The 13376-nt window shown below is 52.7% G+C and overlaps 1 long non-coding RNA gene across 1 annotated transcript; it reads left to right on the forward strand.

The window, feature by feature from the left end:
• Positions 1–768: 768 nt before the first annotated feature.
• LOC132650018 (uncharacterized) lies at positions 769–12573 on the forward strand. Its single transcript, XR_009588387.1, has 4 exons — positions 769–884; positions 3276–3396; positions 5954–6106; positions 9740–12573. It is a non-coding gene; the product is annotated as an uncharacterized LOC132650018 (long non-coding RNA).
• The last annotated feature ends 803 nt before the right edge of the window (positions 12574–13376 follow it).

Here is a 13376-nt window from a genome sequence, read left to right on the forward strand (position 1 = left end):
CTAACAGCTGCATGTGACCCCAGTCCCTGGGTTAACGGGGAACTGGGACCCCAACTAAGGGGCAACCCAAGCTATGCAGTAGCTGCCCACGCCTCCTGTCCCAGACCATGTGGAAATGAGGGCTTCACCCAGGAGAAGCACGAGTAGGCACCAGGCTTCAAGACTGCCACAGGTCTCAGAACTGTGAGAAGGCAGTTTGAGGCAGCAGCTAGGCTCAGGCAGCCAAAGCAGGAAGGCTAGGCTCACTGTCTGAGGACCAGACACTTCCTCTCTGGGGACTGCACCTTTCTGATGAGATCCCCACCTTCCTGGCTGCCCCGCCCACTCCCTCGTTGAAGGAGCAAATGAGGTGATGCAGAGACTCTGAAAAGCATAAAGGTGGCATATTTTTAGCAGGAGTCATATTTGACTTGCTAATTAGCTTCCTAAAAATAGCCCCATTTATTAGAGCACTGGGAGAACCCTGGGTAGGAGTTGGCACCCTGGATCCTTGCTGTGGCTCTGTGACGTTTCTGCTGTGTGACCCTGGCTGGGCTCTGACCTCTCTGGGCAGTTAGGCAGTTAGATCATCCCCGAGGGCAATAGGCGCGGAGACTGAGCTGGCAGCCAAATCTGAGGCTGAACTCACTCCTCCTGTCTGGAGTGAGTTCAGGAGACTGGATTCCTCTGAGTCATGGGTTAGAGCCGTTGGTATCACTAAGGATATCCGGGAACCTGCTGGTGAATTTATACGAGTCTGTCTTGTCTTGATCATGGGCCATACGCTTGGTCTCTGCCTCAGGGTCCAACCATCAGGAAGGTTTACAGGAAGCAGATGAGAAGGTTACAGAGAGGAGTGAGGCTGGGCAAGAGAGGAAGTTGAAGGGTCACCATGACACACGCAGGTAACTAGAGAGCCCATTCTTTCCGTGCTGTGCTCCTGGCACTGTGCCCCATGCTGTGGAGACAATGGGGCACACCAGAGCAGGAACTGGTCCTTGCTTCCTGGCCCTTCAGATCCCGTGGGATGGAACAGGTACAACCAAAGCCTTGGTCTGACCACAGAGAGGGGTGCCAGGACACATGTCCTGAGGATGACCAAGAGGAAAGGCCAGAGACAGCTCCTTAGAGGGAGTGACATGGGTTGAAACATGAAGGATGAAGAGTGATAACTAGGCAAAGTGAGGGATCCTAAGCAGGAGGAAGAGTGGGAGCAAAGGCCCATGGTGAGTGGGGACAGGGAGTGGTGGTACTGGAAGAAGCTGGGGTCCCTGCCTTTCCCCCCAGTGTGGTACCCTGAAAGGAAAGCAGTTTTCCATTTGGAGCTCTTTCTGCGGTTAAAGCCAAGGACCATGGCAGTTGAAGCAGGGTGAGGGTGGAGACAATGTGGAGGGCAAGGTGTTTAAATGTGAAACTGAGAGCACCGGAACGTGAATTAAGCTTCCACGTCAGCATGAGGTGGTGGGAGGGCCGCCCTGATGGCTGCTGATCCACAAAATGCCGCCCTGCCTTCTTGTCTGGTTTCTATTGCTCCTGAGGAAATGGCATCACCAATTGGTCATGCGAGTCACCAGTCCCTCCACCTACCACCAGGCAAGCAAGTGCTGCCCTTTCCCTAGCGTGGTCCCATCTCCTCTTTTCTTGTTCCCAGAAAAAGACTCCCTGGCCCTGGCCCCCTGGGCAGTGGCGAACCGCAGGGTGAGGCTGCCGGCTTTAATGAGGCTTCACTAAAATTGCCCGGCTGCGGGAGCATCAGTGGTAATTAGGGGGCAATGATGCAGGGGCCCTCAGAGGGCAAGCTAAGGCAGCCATGGCCCCTCCATTCCCCTCTGCAGTCTCCTGCCACCAAGAGGCCTAGCATTTGGCCCTGGGGCCGCCCTAGGTAGCCGACAGCGGGAGGTGCTGCCCCAGGAGTGGCCACAACCAGGTTCCAGACACCTGCCTCAGGCCTCAGGACCCAGTAAGGCTGGGGTACAAAGTTCACCAGAGGCCGTCTGGTCCATCCTGCCAGATGGGGCACTAAGGACTTGATCAGGCAGATGAGCGTGGCACAGAGCCCTCGCCTGTGGGATCCTTATGAATTCCGTCCCTCCTGTCTTGCCTAACTTGCTGCTCTGGGGCCAGGCTTCAGAGAGCTGGTTGTGAAATAAAACCTCTAGTGAGGGTTTTAGGGCTGATAGATGACATGGAGTTTTCCTTGCCTGGGCAGGGTCACCCAATGATCTCTCCCCAGGGCCCAAGTAGGTCCTCTCTGTTCCTGCAATCCTCCTTACTGACCCTTCTCTCCTTTACCCTTTCCTGTCCTGGGGGCGGAGGCACCCTCTCTCTTCACAGCAATTGGACCGTCCGTCACTCTCTACCCCAATGTGATTGCCTGGAGACACTTAGCATGGAGCCTCTGGGAGCTCCTGCCTAGGCCTAGCTTCCTTTGAAAGACAACTTTCCGTGTGGCTATGGCCTGGACACATTCTCTCCTCCAGTCTTTGCCCTCTCCTGGGAGCGGAGTTGGGAAAGAGTTGGGTGCATTTCGAGAACGTTCTCTCAGCTGGTGGATACACAATACAAGAAGGGAAAGAGGGCTTTTGTTTTCTTTCATACTCAGGCTAGAAAGGACGAACCCCTTTTGTAACCCTGCCTCATTGTGTCCTGGGACCTGGGACAGGTGGGTGGAATCTGGGGGCAGCAGTGCCCCCTACCGGCCACCTAGAGAGACCCCAGTGTGAGATGTCCTGTTTACCTGGGTCTGTCCAGGGCCAGCTGCTGGTCTCTTCAGGGAGGAGACTCAGGCTCCCATGATGGCTCTGTGGAGGCTGCGGAGGGAATCAGAAGGGACCATGGCCGGCTTAGCTCGCCCTCCATCAAATGAGATAACCTCAGCACCTAGAGCTGGCTTACTGCTTACACAGACTGATTAGACTAGACCGCTCTGCAGGTGGAGGGCGTGGGTCAGAGGCGGGCAGAGTGGGGATCTGGAGGCTGCCTCAGAGGCCAGCCCGGACTCCTGGGATGGTTGGCTCTCTGTTGCTGTGATGGAACACCATGACCAAAGCAGCTTTGGGAGGAAAGGGTTTCTTTGGCTGACTCCCCACAGCACTCCTCATCACTGACCTGAGCAGGCGGCAGCAGGAACACGCACAGTGCTGCTTACTGGCTTGCTCCCCATGGCTTGCGCAGTTCACTTTCTTGCATCTCCCAGCACCACTTGCCCAGGGATGATGCTCTGACAGTGCAGTGGGCCGGTTCCTCCTACATTGGTCATTAACTGGAAAAAAAAAATTCCACACACTTTCCTGCAGGTCAGTCTGATGGAGGCAATTCCTCTCCCCGCGGTCTCGCATCCCAGAAGACTCCAGCTTGTGTCAGTGGACAAAAACTAACCAGTACAAGCCCTCTCCTGCTGCAGACACTTTGGCACAGGTTGGAAACCAGGTGACACCCCGGTTCTGGGTGGTGAGAGAGGCCTGGGGTCTGGTGTGAAGAGAAGAGCCTGCCTGCCATGGTTCCACCACCTAGGGAGTGTCCATGTAGGGCGGATGCCCAGTACCCCAAGGCAGGATGGGGCACCTATGCAAACACCCCCTGGGACTGTGGAAGGGGCACAGGCGAGCGGAGACTTCAGTCTTTACCCCGAAGGCTCTCCATTGTCTCTGGTGATAAGCTCAGGCCTTAATGGGTGCTACTAGTCTGAGGCACCTGGCTCCTGGGTCCCTTTCTACTTCACCCCTTCCTCCTGCCCTCATCGACCACTTTGAATTTTTCCTTATGGCAAGGCTGGGAATAGGAACTCTGACTAAGATGAAAAGCTCAGAGAGGCTAAACTTCCTCAAAGCCACACATCGGGTGACTGGAGGAGCAGAGGTGGAGTCTGCTGGAACCTCCAACCTCTGCACAGCACTGCCCCTCGGGGCCTGCGAGGGGGTCAAACTCATATGGACTTCTAATAGGTTGGAGGGGAGTTCAGAGGTAGGGCTTGAAGGTGTTTGGAAGGAGTAGAGGGTATCCGGCTTGAGGCCTTGGAGGCTGGATAAAAGCAGCTTAGGGAGGGGCGGGGGAGAGGGTACGGGTGGGTTTGGGCCTGTGTGATGAGAGTTTGGGGCTGGTAGCGCTGGCTGGGCTGTGGTAGGGGGAGCCACGTATGAGGCTATGTTTAAGGAGCTGTGAGCTGAGTGGAAACGTGAGGGAGAAGCCACTGATCAAGATTAGAAGCACAGAGGGGGGTAGTCATTGATGGGGGCCCAGACAGAGAGACCACAGCAGATAGAGGGAAGGGGGCTCCCGAGAACTGAGGTGAACCTGTGGGTGGGAGCGGTAGAGAGGGATGCTTATTTTTTGTTTTATGTTTTTGTTTCTTTTCCTTCTTTTAACTTTGAGACAGGGTCTTTTTGTGTATCCCTGGCTGGCCTGAAACTGGCTGTATTGACAATGCTGGCCTTGAACTCAAGAAGATCTGTCTGCCTCTGCCTTCTGCGTGCTAGGATTTAAGGTGTGTGTTAGTACACCCTGTGAAAGGCTTAACTGATGTTGGGGACAGCATCTCCCAAACAGAGTCCTGAACCAATGGGGCTTCCTCTGGAGGGCCCTGTGCTCCTGCCCCAGTGGGTGTGGGCCGCCCAGCCTCTATGCAGAGTAGGTGCCTGTGCAGTGGGTGGTAATAACAGACTCAAGATCAGAGGCCACGCTCTGAGCTTTACCCGGTGCACCCTGATGGTGACCCCGCAGCCTTTGGAGCAGAGGTTTCCGCTTGGCCGGGAGAGGCCTCTTCCCTGTCTAGATGCAAGCCTCCTGCTGGAGTGTTTCATCTGGCTCCCTCGTTCTCTATCCGCCCAGGGCTGGCCCTGGGTGGGCTGAAGACTTCCTGCCTGGTTGGCATGGAAGGAGTGGCGGGGGGGGGGGGGCACCCTCGACATCCCAGCTGGCCTGGGGGCTGCAGTCCCGGATTGGCCCTTGGGAGGGGCTCCTGACATGTTTCTTTAGATGTGTAATTGGAATCGCATGGGCTTGGTAATTAGGGGAGGCAGCAAAGCGTTCTAGAAATGACTGTAATTATAGTTACAAACCAGCAGCTAAGCCAGGAGTTTCGGTGATCACCTGGGGGAACTGGCTGGGGCGAGAGGGGAGACTTGGCTACCGGGGGTCTCCTGTGGGCCAGATGCCTATTATGAGCATCGTGAGCCAGACAACAGACCCCTCCACAGATCTCTAGGGGCTCTAGACACCCCCACAGGCCCGGAGACCATCTGGCTTCTGGTCCCAGGATGACAGAGGGGAGAACCCTGGAGCAGAGTGGGGTCCTGGCCAAAGTGACAGAGCATCAATAGCAGAAGCAGGGTGGGGCCCAGATGTCCCCTCAGCCAGAGAGAGCGAGCGAGAGAGCGAGGGGGGTTTCTGTTCCATGCCCATGTTTTCTCTCCTCTCCTGCCATCGCCCCCACCAAGCCTGGCATACTCCCCGTCTCCTGTCTGGGGTACTTAGACTCTCTTGCTTCATCTCCATAGCATAATTTCCTCCAGTAAGCCTTCTCTGTCTCCTGATTGACCACCCTATCTTGGGTGGCCCAGTCTTCCTCAGTTTCCTGCAGGGGGCTGTGCCAGCTTGTGTGAACCTGAGAACTGAGAGTTGTTTTCAGGAATTTTGTGAGGGTTGTTAAACACAGCTACTGTTAATAATTAAGTTACATAAACTTATAATTAAATATATTTATACATGCTGGAAACATCATTTTCTAGCTTACCACATTTTCCAATTATCTGAGCTCATAGGTTTTTGTGCCTTTTGGATCTGGTGGTGGGGACCCACCGTGGTGTGAATCCACTTAGTGTTCAGTGGTGTTATACGGGGGCTTCTTGCCTGACGTGGTACAGTTCATACACTGAAGTCTTTCTCCCCTCTCCCTTCGCTCCACCTCCAGCCCCGAGAGAAGGTTGTGGAAGTCTCCAGCTTCCATTGGCTAACCTTTGACCTTTTGGTCTCACAGCAGGCCTGGCATCCAGCAGGGGGCTCAGAGGATTGGAACAAGAGAAGGGAGAGGTTGGCTGTTGTCTCTGGAGGCACCATTACCTGTTTTCAACAGCAGCCGTCAGGGTTGGCTCTGGGTCCTGCCCTGCCCTGGGGCGCTCAGGGGACACAGGTAAGTGATAGGGAAGGGTCTGCTTGTTAGGTGGGGCTGGTGTGGTGGGAGAGCTGCTTTCCCAGGCAGCAGGGCCCCAGAGAGCCAGGTAGGTGTGGGTGGGTTTGGCAGGACTCACAGGCACTTGGCCCAGGAAAGGTCCTGCCTCTTCCTGCCCCAAATGGTCTGGGCAAGGGGCCACCTTCTGGCGCCCCCTTCACCAGGCTGCAGCAGAAAAATGGGTGAAAAGGCTTTGGAGCTGGGCCAGCTTCCAACAGGCATCTAGGGCTGCAGGCTGTCTATCGTACAGAGGCAGGCTGAGGCCAGGCAATTCCACACTGGCAAGATACACCTGGGTACCCAGGCACAAAGTTCACAGGGACCCTTCCACCTGGGGTGAGAACGGGACTCAGTGTAAGCAGGAGGGGCAGACGTCTTGTTCACCAAGCAGGCACCTTTGTAAACTTTGAGACTAGCATGGAGCTTGTGCGCAGCAGTGACTCAGTAAGTGCTGGCCGAACCAGGAACTCAAAGAACTAAACAAAGAGAAGGACCGAGCCTCGGGCTCAAGGCCACATTTGCCCTGGCTTACCTTGGGGCTTTAAAAGTTTTGTTTTTTGTTGAGCTGGCTGTAGTGGCACACGCCTGTACACTCGGGGAGGCAGAGGCAGGTGGATCACTGTGATTTCAATGCCAGCCTGGTCTACAAAGAGAGTCCAGGACAGCCAAAGCTACACAGAGAAACCCTGTCTCGAAAAACAAAACAAAACAAACAACACAATGCTTTTTGATGTTTTGAGACAGGCTTTCACCATGTAGCTCTGGCTGTCCTGGGACTCACTATGTAGATCAGGTTGGCTTTGAACGCACAGTGATCCACCTGCCTCTGCCTCCCCGAGTGCTGGGATTACAGGCGTGTGTCAGTATATCTAGCTACATTTGGAGCTTTTGAGGGAAGGCAGGTGGGCTCCACAGAAGGCGCGTGTGTGGGTAGCCCTAGGCTGGTGGAAGAGATGGTACCCTGTCGCCCTTCTCTTCCTCCTCAGACAGGAATCCTGTCCTCATCTCCCTGTCCCAATCGCCAATCACATCTTCCACGTAGGGCTTCTGGGAGGAGCGAGTGAGTTAGTTCATATAAATCACTTAGAGAGCTGGTTGGCCTAAAGTAACCCCCCGAAACACGTAAGCTCCCATTGGCGCGGTTTTTACCAACCTCTCACATCCTACTCGAATTGGTGGGAACGCACCTGGAGCGTTTCCGCTCCCGTTTTCTGCTGCCCTCTAGTGGAACTCAGCAGTATCGTCCTGCGAGAACACCATGAGCTTGTCTGCAGAGGCAATTTACTTCTTCAAATTTTATTGGAAATTTGCCATTTAAGAAGAGGTTGATTCTTGTATAGACTAAGAACTCTGCTCTCTTCTTCCCAAATAGAACTAGTCTGTGGGTTGCCATTTATTTCTTTGTTTTTGTAGCTGTAGTTAAAATGTAGCAAAAGTGCAACAAAGAAGTACTTTTTTCCTCTTGACATTTACAATTGACTATGGTTAAGTTTTATGGGTGTGTAAGGACCTGCAACCAAAGCTAACGCAGGCCTGCCTGCATCCTTACCCAGCGTGGGGATAACCTGTCAGGTTTCTCAGCTTCTTATTCTTGGTCCTACAATACCAAGCCTGTGACCTTGTGTTTTTGGCTCCTTTCCGATGTGGCAGCCTCCTTGACACAGGGAGGACAGAATTCCTTCTTCCAGTTCTGGAAACTGGGAAGCCGGAGGGTTAGGGCTCGCATGTGCTGAAGGACCTGTTGTAGCACCGTGCCGTGGCAGGAAGGAAAAGGGTGAGAGTGGACGTGGAGAAGCGAGAGGAGGTGAATGCGGTGATAGATAACAAAGCATCCCTCTCCAGGGCAGCCCTCGAGTCCCAACCACTTATTACTGTCAGTATTTTGAGACTGGGTCTCAGCTCCCTAATTACCTCCTACTGGCTTCATCTCCCATTACTGCTGCATTAAGGATTAAGTTTTCAACACAGGAATTTTTTGTGTGTGAGGGTTAATCTTTTTTAAAAATGTTATTAGCACATGTTAATTATACATAATAATGGGCTTCATTATGACATTTCACATATGTACATATTGTCATCAGAGTCATTTCCATTACACTGTCTTATTCTCTTCCCACTCCCTCTAATTCCTGTTCTCTTCCCAACAGTGTGTGTGTGTGTGTGTGTGTGTGTGTGTCCCAGTGAGTTTCACTAGGGTTGTTTCCCAGTGACTATACCACTGAAGAAAATGTCTCTCACCCATCAATTGTCATCTGTGAATAAATCCTCTGGGAAGGATGGGGTCCCATAGGCTCCCCCTCCCCCCATGACAGGGTGTCAATGGGCCCAGTCTGGTCCAGTTGATGATATGTAGTGTCAGTTCACGTGTGTAACAGCCATGTGTCATGGCTGGAAGTCATCATTTCCCACTTCTCCCCACTCCCAACCCTTCTTCCAGATCTAATGTTTTCTGTCCCGTCTTCAGCAATGTTCCCTGAGCTGGGGCTGATGTAGATATTTCATTTATGGCTGGACATTCAGGTACCTTGACCAGTTGTGTATGTTTCTTTGACCAAAGTTGATAGCAGCATTATTCTGTGGGCACAAAGATAGTGTGTAAGAGGCAAATTTGACAGAAACACCATATCCATTTAGTCAAATGACAGCTGTGACTTCCCGACTATGACTGACCTCCTGGGCCATGGGCTCTTGATTGGGTTTACAGTACCAGGCATGGATGCCCACTATGCACAGGGCATAGCAGACATGCTACTCTTACACAGTGGGCTCATCTTGTCTGGCTGCTCAGAGCTATTGCACATTGGGTCCACGAATGAGTAAGGCTAGCGTTGACAGTTCTCCCTCAGTAGCCTGAGTAACTCCTTCTGATACAACAAAGGCTAGTCAGCAGGAAGGAATCTTCCAGTCCAGTTCTGGCTTAATTTGTGTATTCCCTGGGATAAAGAAGCAAGGCTCTTTAGGGGCGCACTCATCCACAGCACAGCGTCTCTCCCCTGGTGCCTGGCTCAGAACCTGTACACAGTAGGTGCTCAGTGAGTGACTATGGATTCAGAACAAACCCATTACAGCCAGGTGAAAAGAGAGGGCCACCACAAAAGATGGGGGGGGAGGGGAGGCTCTATGCTGGGTGCTGGGCCTGCAAAACCATGTGACCTGGTCCCTGGAGAGAGGCTGTTTTAAGGAAGAGGTGAGGGTAGAGGAGGTTTTGGCTCAATTGGAAGAGGGCTTTGTTCTTCTGGTGGGAAGCCAATAAGAGCTAAGGGGAGGAGCCGGCCAGCATCTTGAGTTCAGCACACTCACCTGCGCGCGCGCACACACACACACACACACACACACACACACGAACCTGGGGCCATGTGCTCGTGGTGAGCCTGGGGACACCTTGGCTAATGGCCACCCTAGACGCCAGCTAAGAACCCGCCGTACCTGCACCAGGTTTCTGCTCCTTCCCCCGCACCTCTCAGCCCATTCAGGTTCCGCCCCCTCCTCCTCAGCTAAGCCCCCTCGTCAGTACCCCGGCAACCCCTACATCCAATGAGGGAGCCTCCGAAGCCCGAGCTCCGCCCTCTCCACCTGTCTCTCTGGCCTGTGCAGGGCTCGGCTCAGCGGTGTCGGCTCAGCGTAGCCTTAAGCGCCGCCATCCCTGCTCGCCCACAGTAGTGCCGAAGGCGACGGCCCCCGGAGAGCCTGTGCACGCGTAGACTTTGAAGCTGGAGGAGACCCGCCCCACACCTCCGGTTCCAGGATCGTCCTTTCTGGAGGCGACACTTCTTCACTCGTGCTCTCTCCATCCGCAGGAGCTGGAGCTGGGAGCAGCTGCTCTCAGCAGTCCTGTCCAACTCCCCTGGCCTCAGACATCTGCTAACCTGGAGTTTGGGACTGCTAGGGTCAGCCTTGAGTCTACCTAGCTTTTACTGCGGGTCTAGACAGAGAAGACTATTTATGTTAAAGAAGGAGAAGTGCACTCTGGGACGGAGTTTTATGGTACATGCCCTTCACTGGTCCTGGGGAAGAACTCTGAAGAAGCCCACTGTCCCTTAGTCTTTTTGGCCTCCCAAACCTACTTTTTTCAGATCGCAGCTTGGCGAGCATCGGGGCCCAGCTCTGTACTGTGGACATTGGCTCCACCTAGTGGTGAGGAATTAAATTTCAGCAGATCATCCTGAAGTGAATGAGGCAGGCAACTGGTGAATACCTCAGAAGATAGAAGTCTTTTTTTTTTTTTTCTTTCTGCCTCATTCCTTGCTACAGACATGGCTGAAGGGTGACTCAGATCCTCCGTCCTTCCATCTGTATTTGAAGGGAGGCTGGATACTTGCCCTTGTGTCCAGTGTCTGCCTTTCAAAGCCTCCCTTCAGGGCACTGTCTTTGTGCAGAAGTCTCGTGGGTCAGCTCACACCGATGCCACCCGCTTGGAAGGTAGAGCCTGTGGTCACAGAAAAAGTGCCAGCAACTTCTCCGTGTCCACTCTGGAAGCCAGGGCATGTGGCCCTTCCCTATCCACTCTTCCTAGGAGGAAAGAAATGGCCTTGCCAGTCCTGACAATCACTTGTTTTGGGTTCTGTGCCCTTTGCAGCTTAAGCCACTGGTTGCAGTAAAGGAAGATTCTGTAGACTGATGCACCAACCAAGGACCAGGCATGAAGAGGACCTGGACCCCCTCCTCAGGTGTAGCCCATAGGCGGCTCAGTCTTCATGTGGGTCCTTGAGTAAAGAGAACAGGGGCTGTCACTGACATGAACTCAGTTGCCTGCTCTTTCATCACTTCTCCCTGGTGGTGAGGCCTTGCCAGGCCACAGGGGAAGAGGATCCAGGCAGTCGAGATGAGACCTGATAGGCTGGGGTCAAATGGCAAGGGAGGAGGACTCCCTCTTTCAGTGGACTAGGGGAGAGGGATGGGGAAGAAGGAGGAAGGAAGGAACTAGGAGGAGATGAGGGAGGGAGCTAAAATTGGGATATAAAGTGAATAAGTAGTAAAAAGATTCAAAAGTTTAAAAAATTGAAAACAAAGGGACTCTGTGAGGGACAGAGAGGTGGCTTATTGGTAGAAGTGCCTGTTGCTCTTCCAGAGGACCTGCGTTGGTTCCAGCTGGCTCACGGTTGTCTGGAATTCCAGTTCCTCGAGTCTATCCAGGTGCCTCCTCGGGCACCCCTTCACTTGTAGCAAACACACACAGACACACACACACACACACACACACACACACAAATCTTTAAAGAAGCAGTACTCTTGTCACATGACATGATATGACATTGCTCTGGATCCCTGTTTTGACTTGCCAAATCCTCTGCCACCACAGTCCTGCCGAGGCATGTGTGTATGTGTGTGTGAGTGTGTGTGCACACCCATGCATAGGGTTCTGGGTCTGCTCACCCAGTAGGAACTCACTGCTGGGCACATGTGAACTTGATAGTTTCAAAAAAAAAAATGCTTGGCCCTAAGATGAGGATCCTGCCCCAAAGAAAACCAATAAATTCTTAATAAAATATGGAACTGTAACATTTTATTAACCTCATCAATTCCTGAATTTAGTATCCATAAAAGCTTCGTTAGGTTTGAAAGAATGTGTGGGCTAGGTTTCTCTCTTTGAGAAGTCTCAGTTACAAAGAAGCTACTTCTAGCTGGATGGGCTCAAGAGAAACATTAGAACTATCCTTTAAAAACAAAAGCAAACTTTGGGGCAAATTTTAGTATTTCACTACAAGCCTTGAGAGGGAGGGAAGTGGACTAAAGTTGAAGTGCCCAGGCTTACACGGGTGCTGAGTCACCAGCATCTAGGTGGAAAGCTTTGCGTGGGCTGCTGTGAAGGAGACAGGGGCGGGGGAGACAGTGGGGAGGTCCGGTCTGAGCTGAGTGCCCTCTCTGCAGCCTGGGTATCCACCCTGGGGAAGTTCTCCCAGGCGGCACTGAGTGGGGCCCCCAGGCTGGTCCTCAGAAGTGGCGCTTGTGGGGTCTCTAGCTGGGAGCATCCTCTGTGAGAGTGAAAATCACACCGAAGGAACTTTGCTAGTGTTGAGAGGCGGTAAGGACCATCTCAGTGCTGCATTGCATGCGTGCATGTGTGCGTGCATGTGTGTGTGCCTGCATGTGTATGTGTGTCATGAAGCTGGCCACCCTTTGCCTGCAGGTGTCTTGAGGACTTGGGTACATATCAAAGGGTTAGTAACTCTCACAGTGTAGACATATTCACCAAATGCCTACATCCCGTCCTTTATCCTCTAGCTGTCACCGTGTCCCAGTCACACACATGTCTTCAACTCCAAGAGAAGTTGCTTCTTCAAAGAGTCTCGTTAGTTATTGCTTTGTAATGGATTGGCATTTCCTGCTGTCCCTGTCTTCCTTGGAACAGGGATTCAGACATTAGAGTTCGTGTTTCCCGAACTGCCCCCAATAAAGATGCCAAGTAAAGTCCTTTGACCTTTACAGTCTCTGCGTTTGAATGAATTGACAGTTTCCAAGTTGTATCTCCCCCTTAACCCTCAAGTCCTCACCCATCCTGAATTTCTGTCAACTGTATTCCATATTTCCTTTCATGTCAACTTTTCTGGACAGACAAGTACATCAGGATCCATTAATAAATAGTTCCAAGGGCTGGAGATGTAACTTGGTGTAGAGAGTTTGCTCCGCATGGGCGGGGCCTCAGGTTTGGTCCCTCCCACAGCAAAAAAAAAAAAAAAAAAAAAAAGAGGCAAGGGCATGATGTACCCATCTGGAGTCCCAGATACTTAGTCCCAGGCACCAAGGCAGGAGTCCGAGCCCAGCCTGGGCGATATAGACCCCATCTCTGAAGAGAGAAGCAGAAATAAGCAGAGAAAATGGAGGAGCTGAAGAGTCCACCAATGTGGCTCCTGGTCTTTCCTTTAGGACACAGAACAGTCAGTTGTCACCAGCCCCCTGCCTGGCAGTGAGGCAATGCTTCATTCCTTTCTCAGGAAAGCCTCTCCACCCTCAAGGTGACTGTCTGTCCTAATTCTCGTCATCTTGCTGCATGAACACCATGACCAAAAGCAACTTGGGGAAGGAGAAAGGGTTTATTATATCTTACAGGTTAGAGTCCATCGTGGGGTGAAGTCAGGGCAGGAGCTCAGGGTAAGAACCTGGAGGCAGGAATGGAGGAGGCTGTGGAGGAGTGCTGCTTACTGGCTTGCTCCCCATGACTTGCTCAGCCTGCTTTTTCATACAAACTACAACCACCTGCCCAGGGGCAGCATGCCCACAGTGGACTGGGTCC

Source organism: Meriones unguiculatus, chromosome 1 (assembly GCF_030254825.1).
Source record: "Meriones unguiculatus strain TT.TT164.6M chromosome 1, Bangor_MerUng_6.1, whole genome shotgun sequence".
NCBI lineage: Eukaryota > Metazoa > Chordata > Mammalia > Rodentia > Muridae > Meriones > Meriones unguiculatus.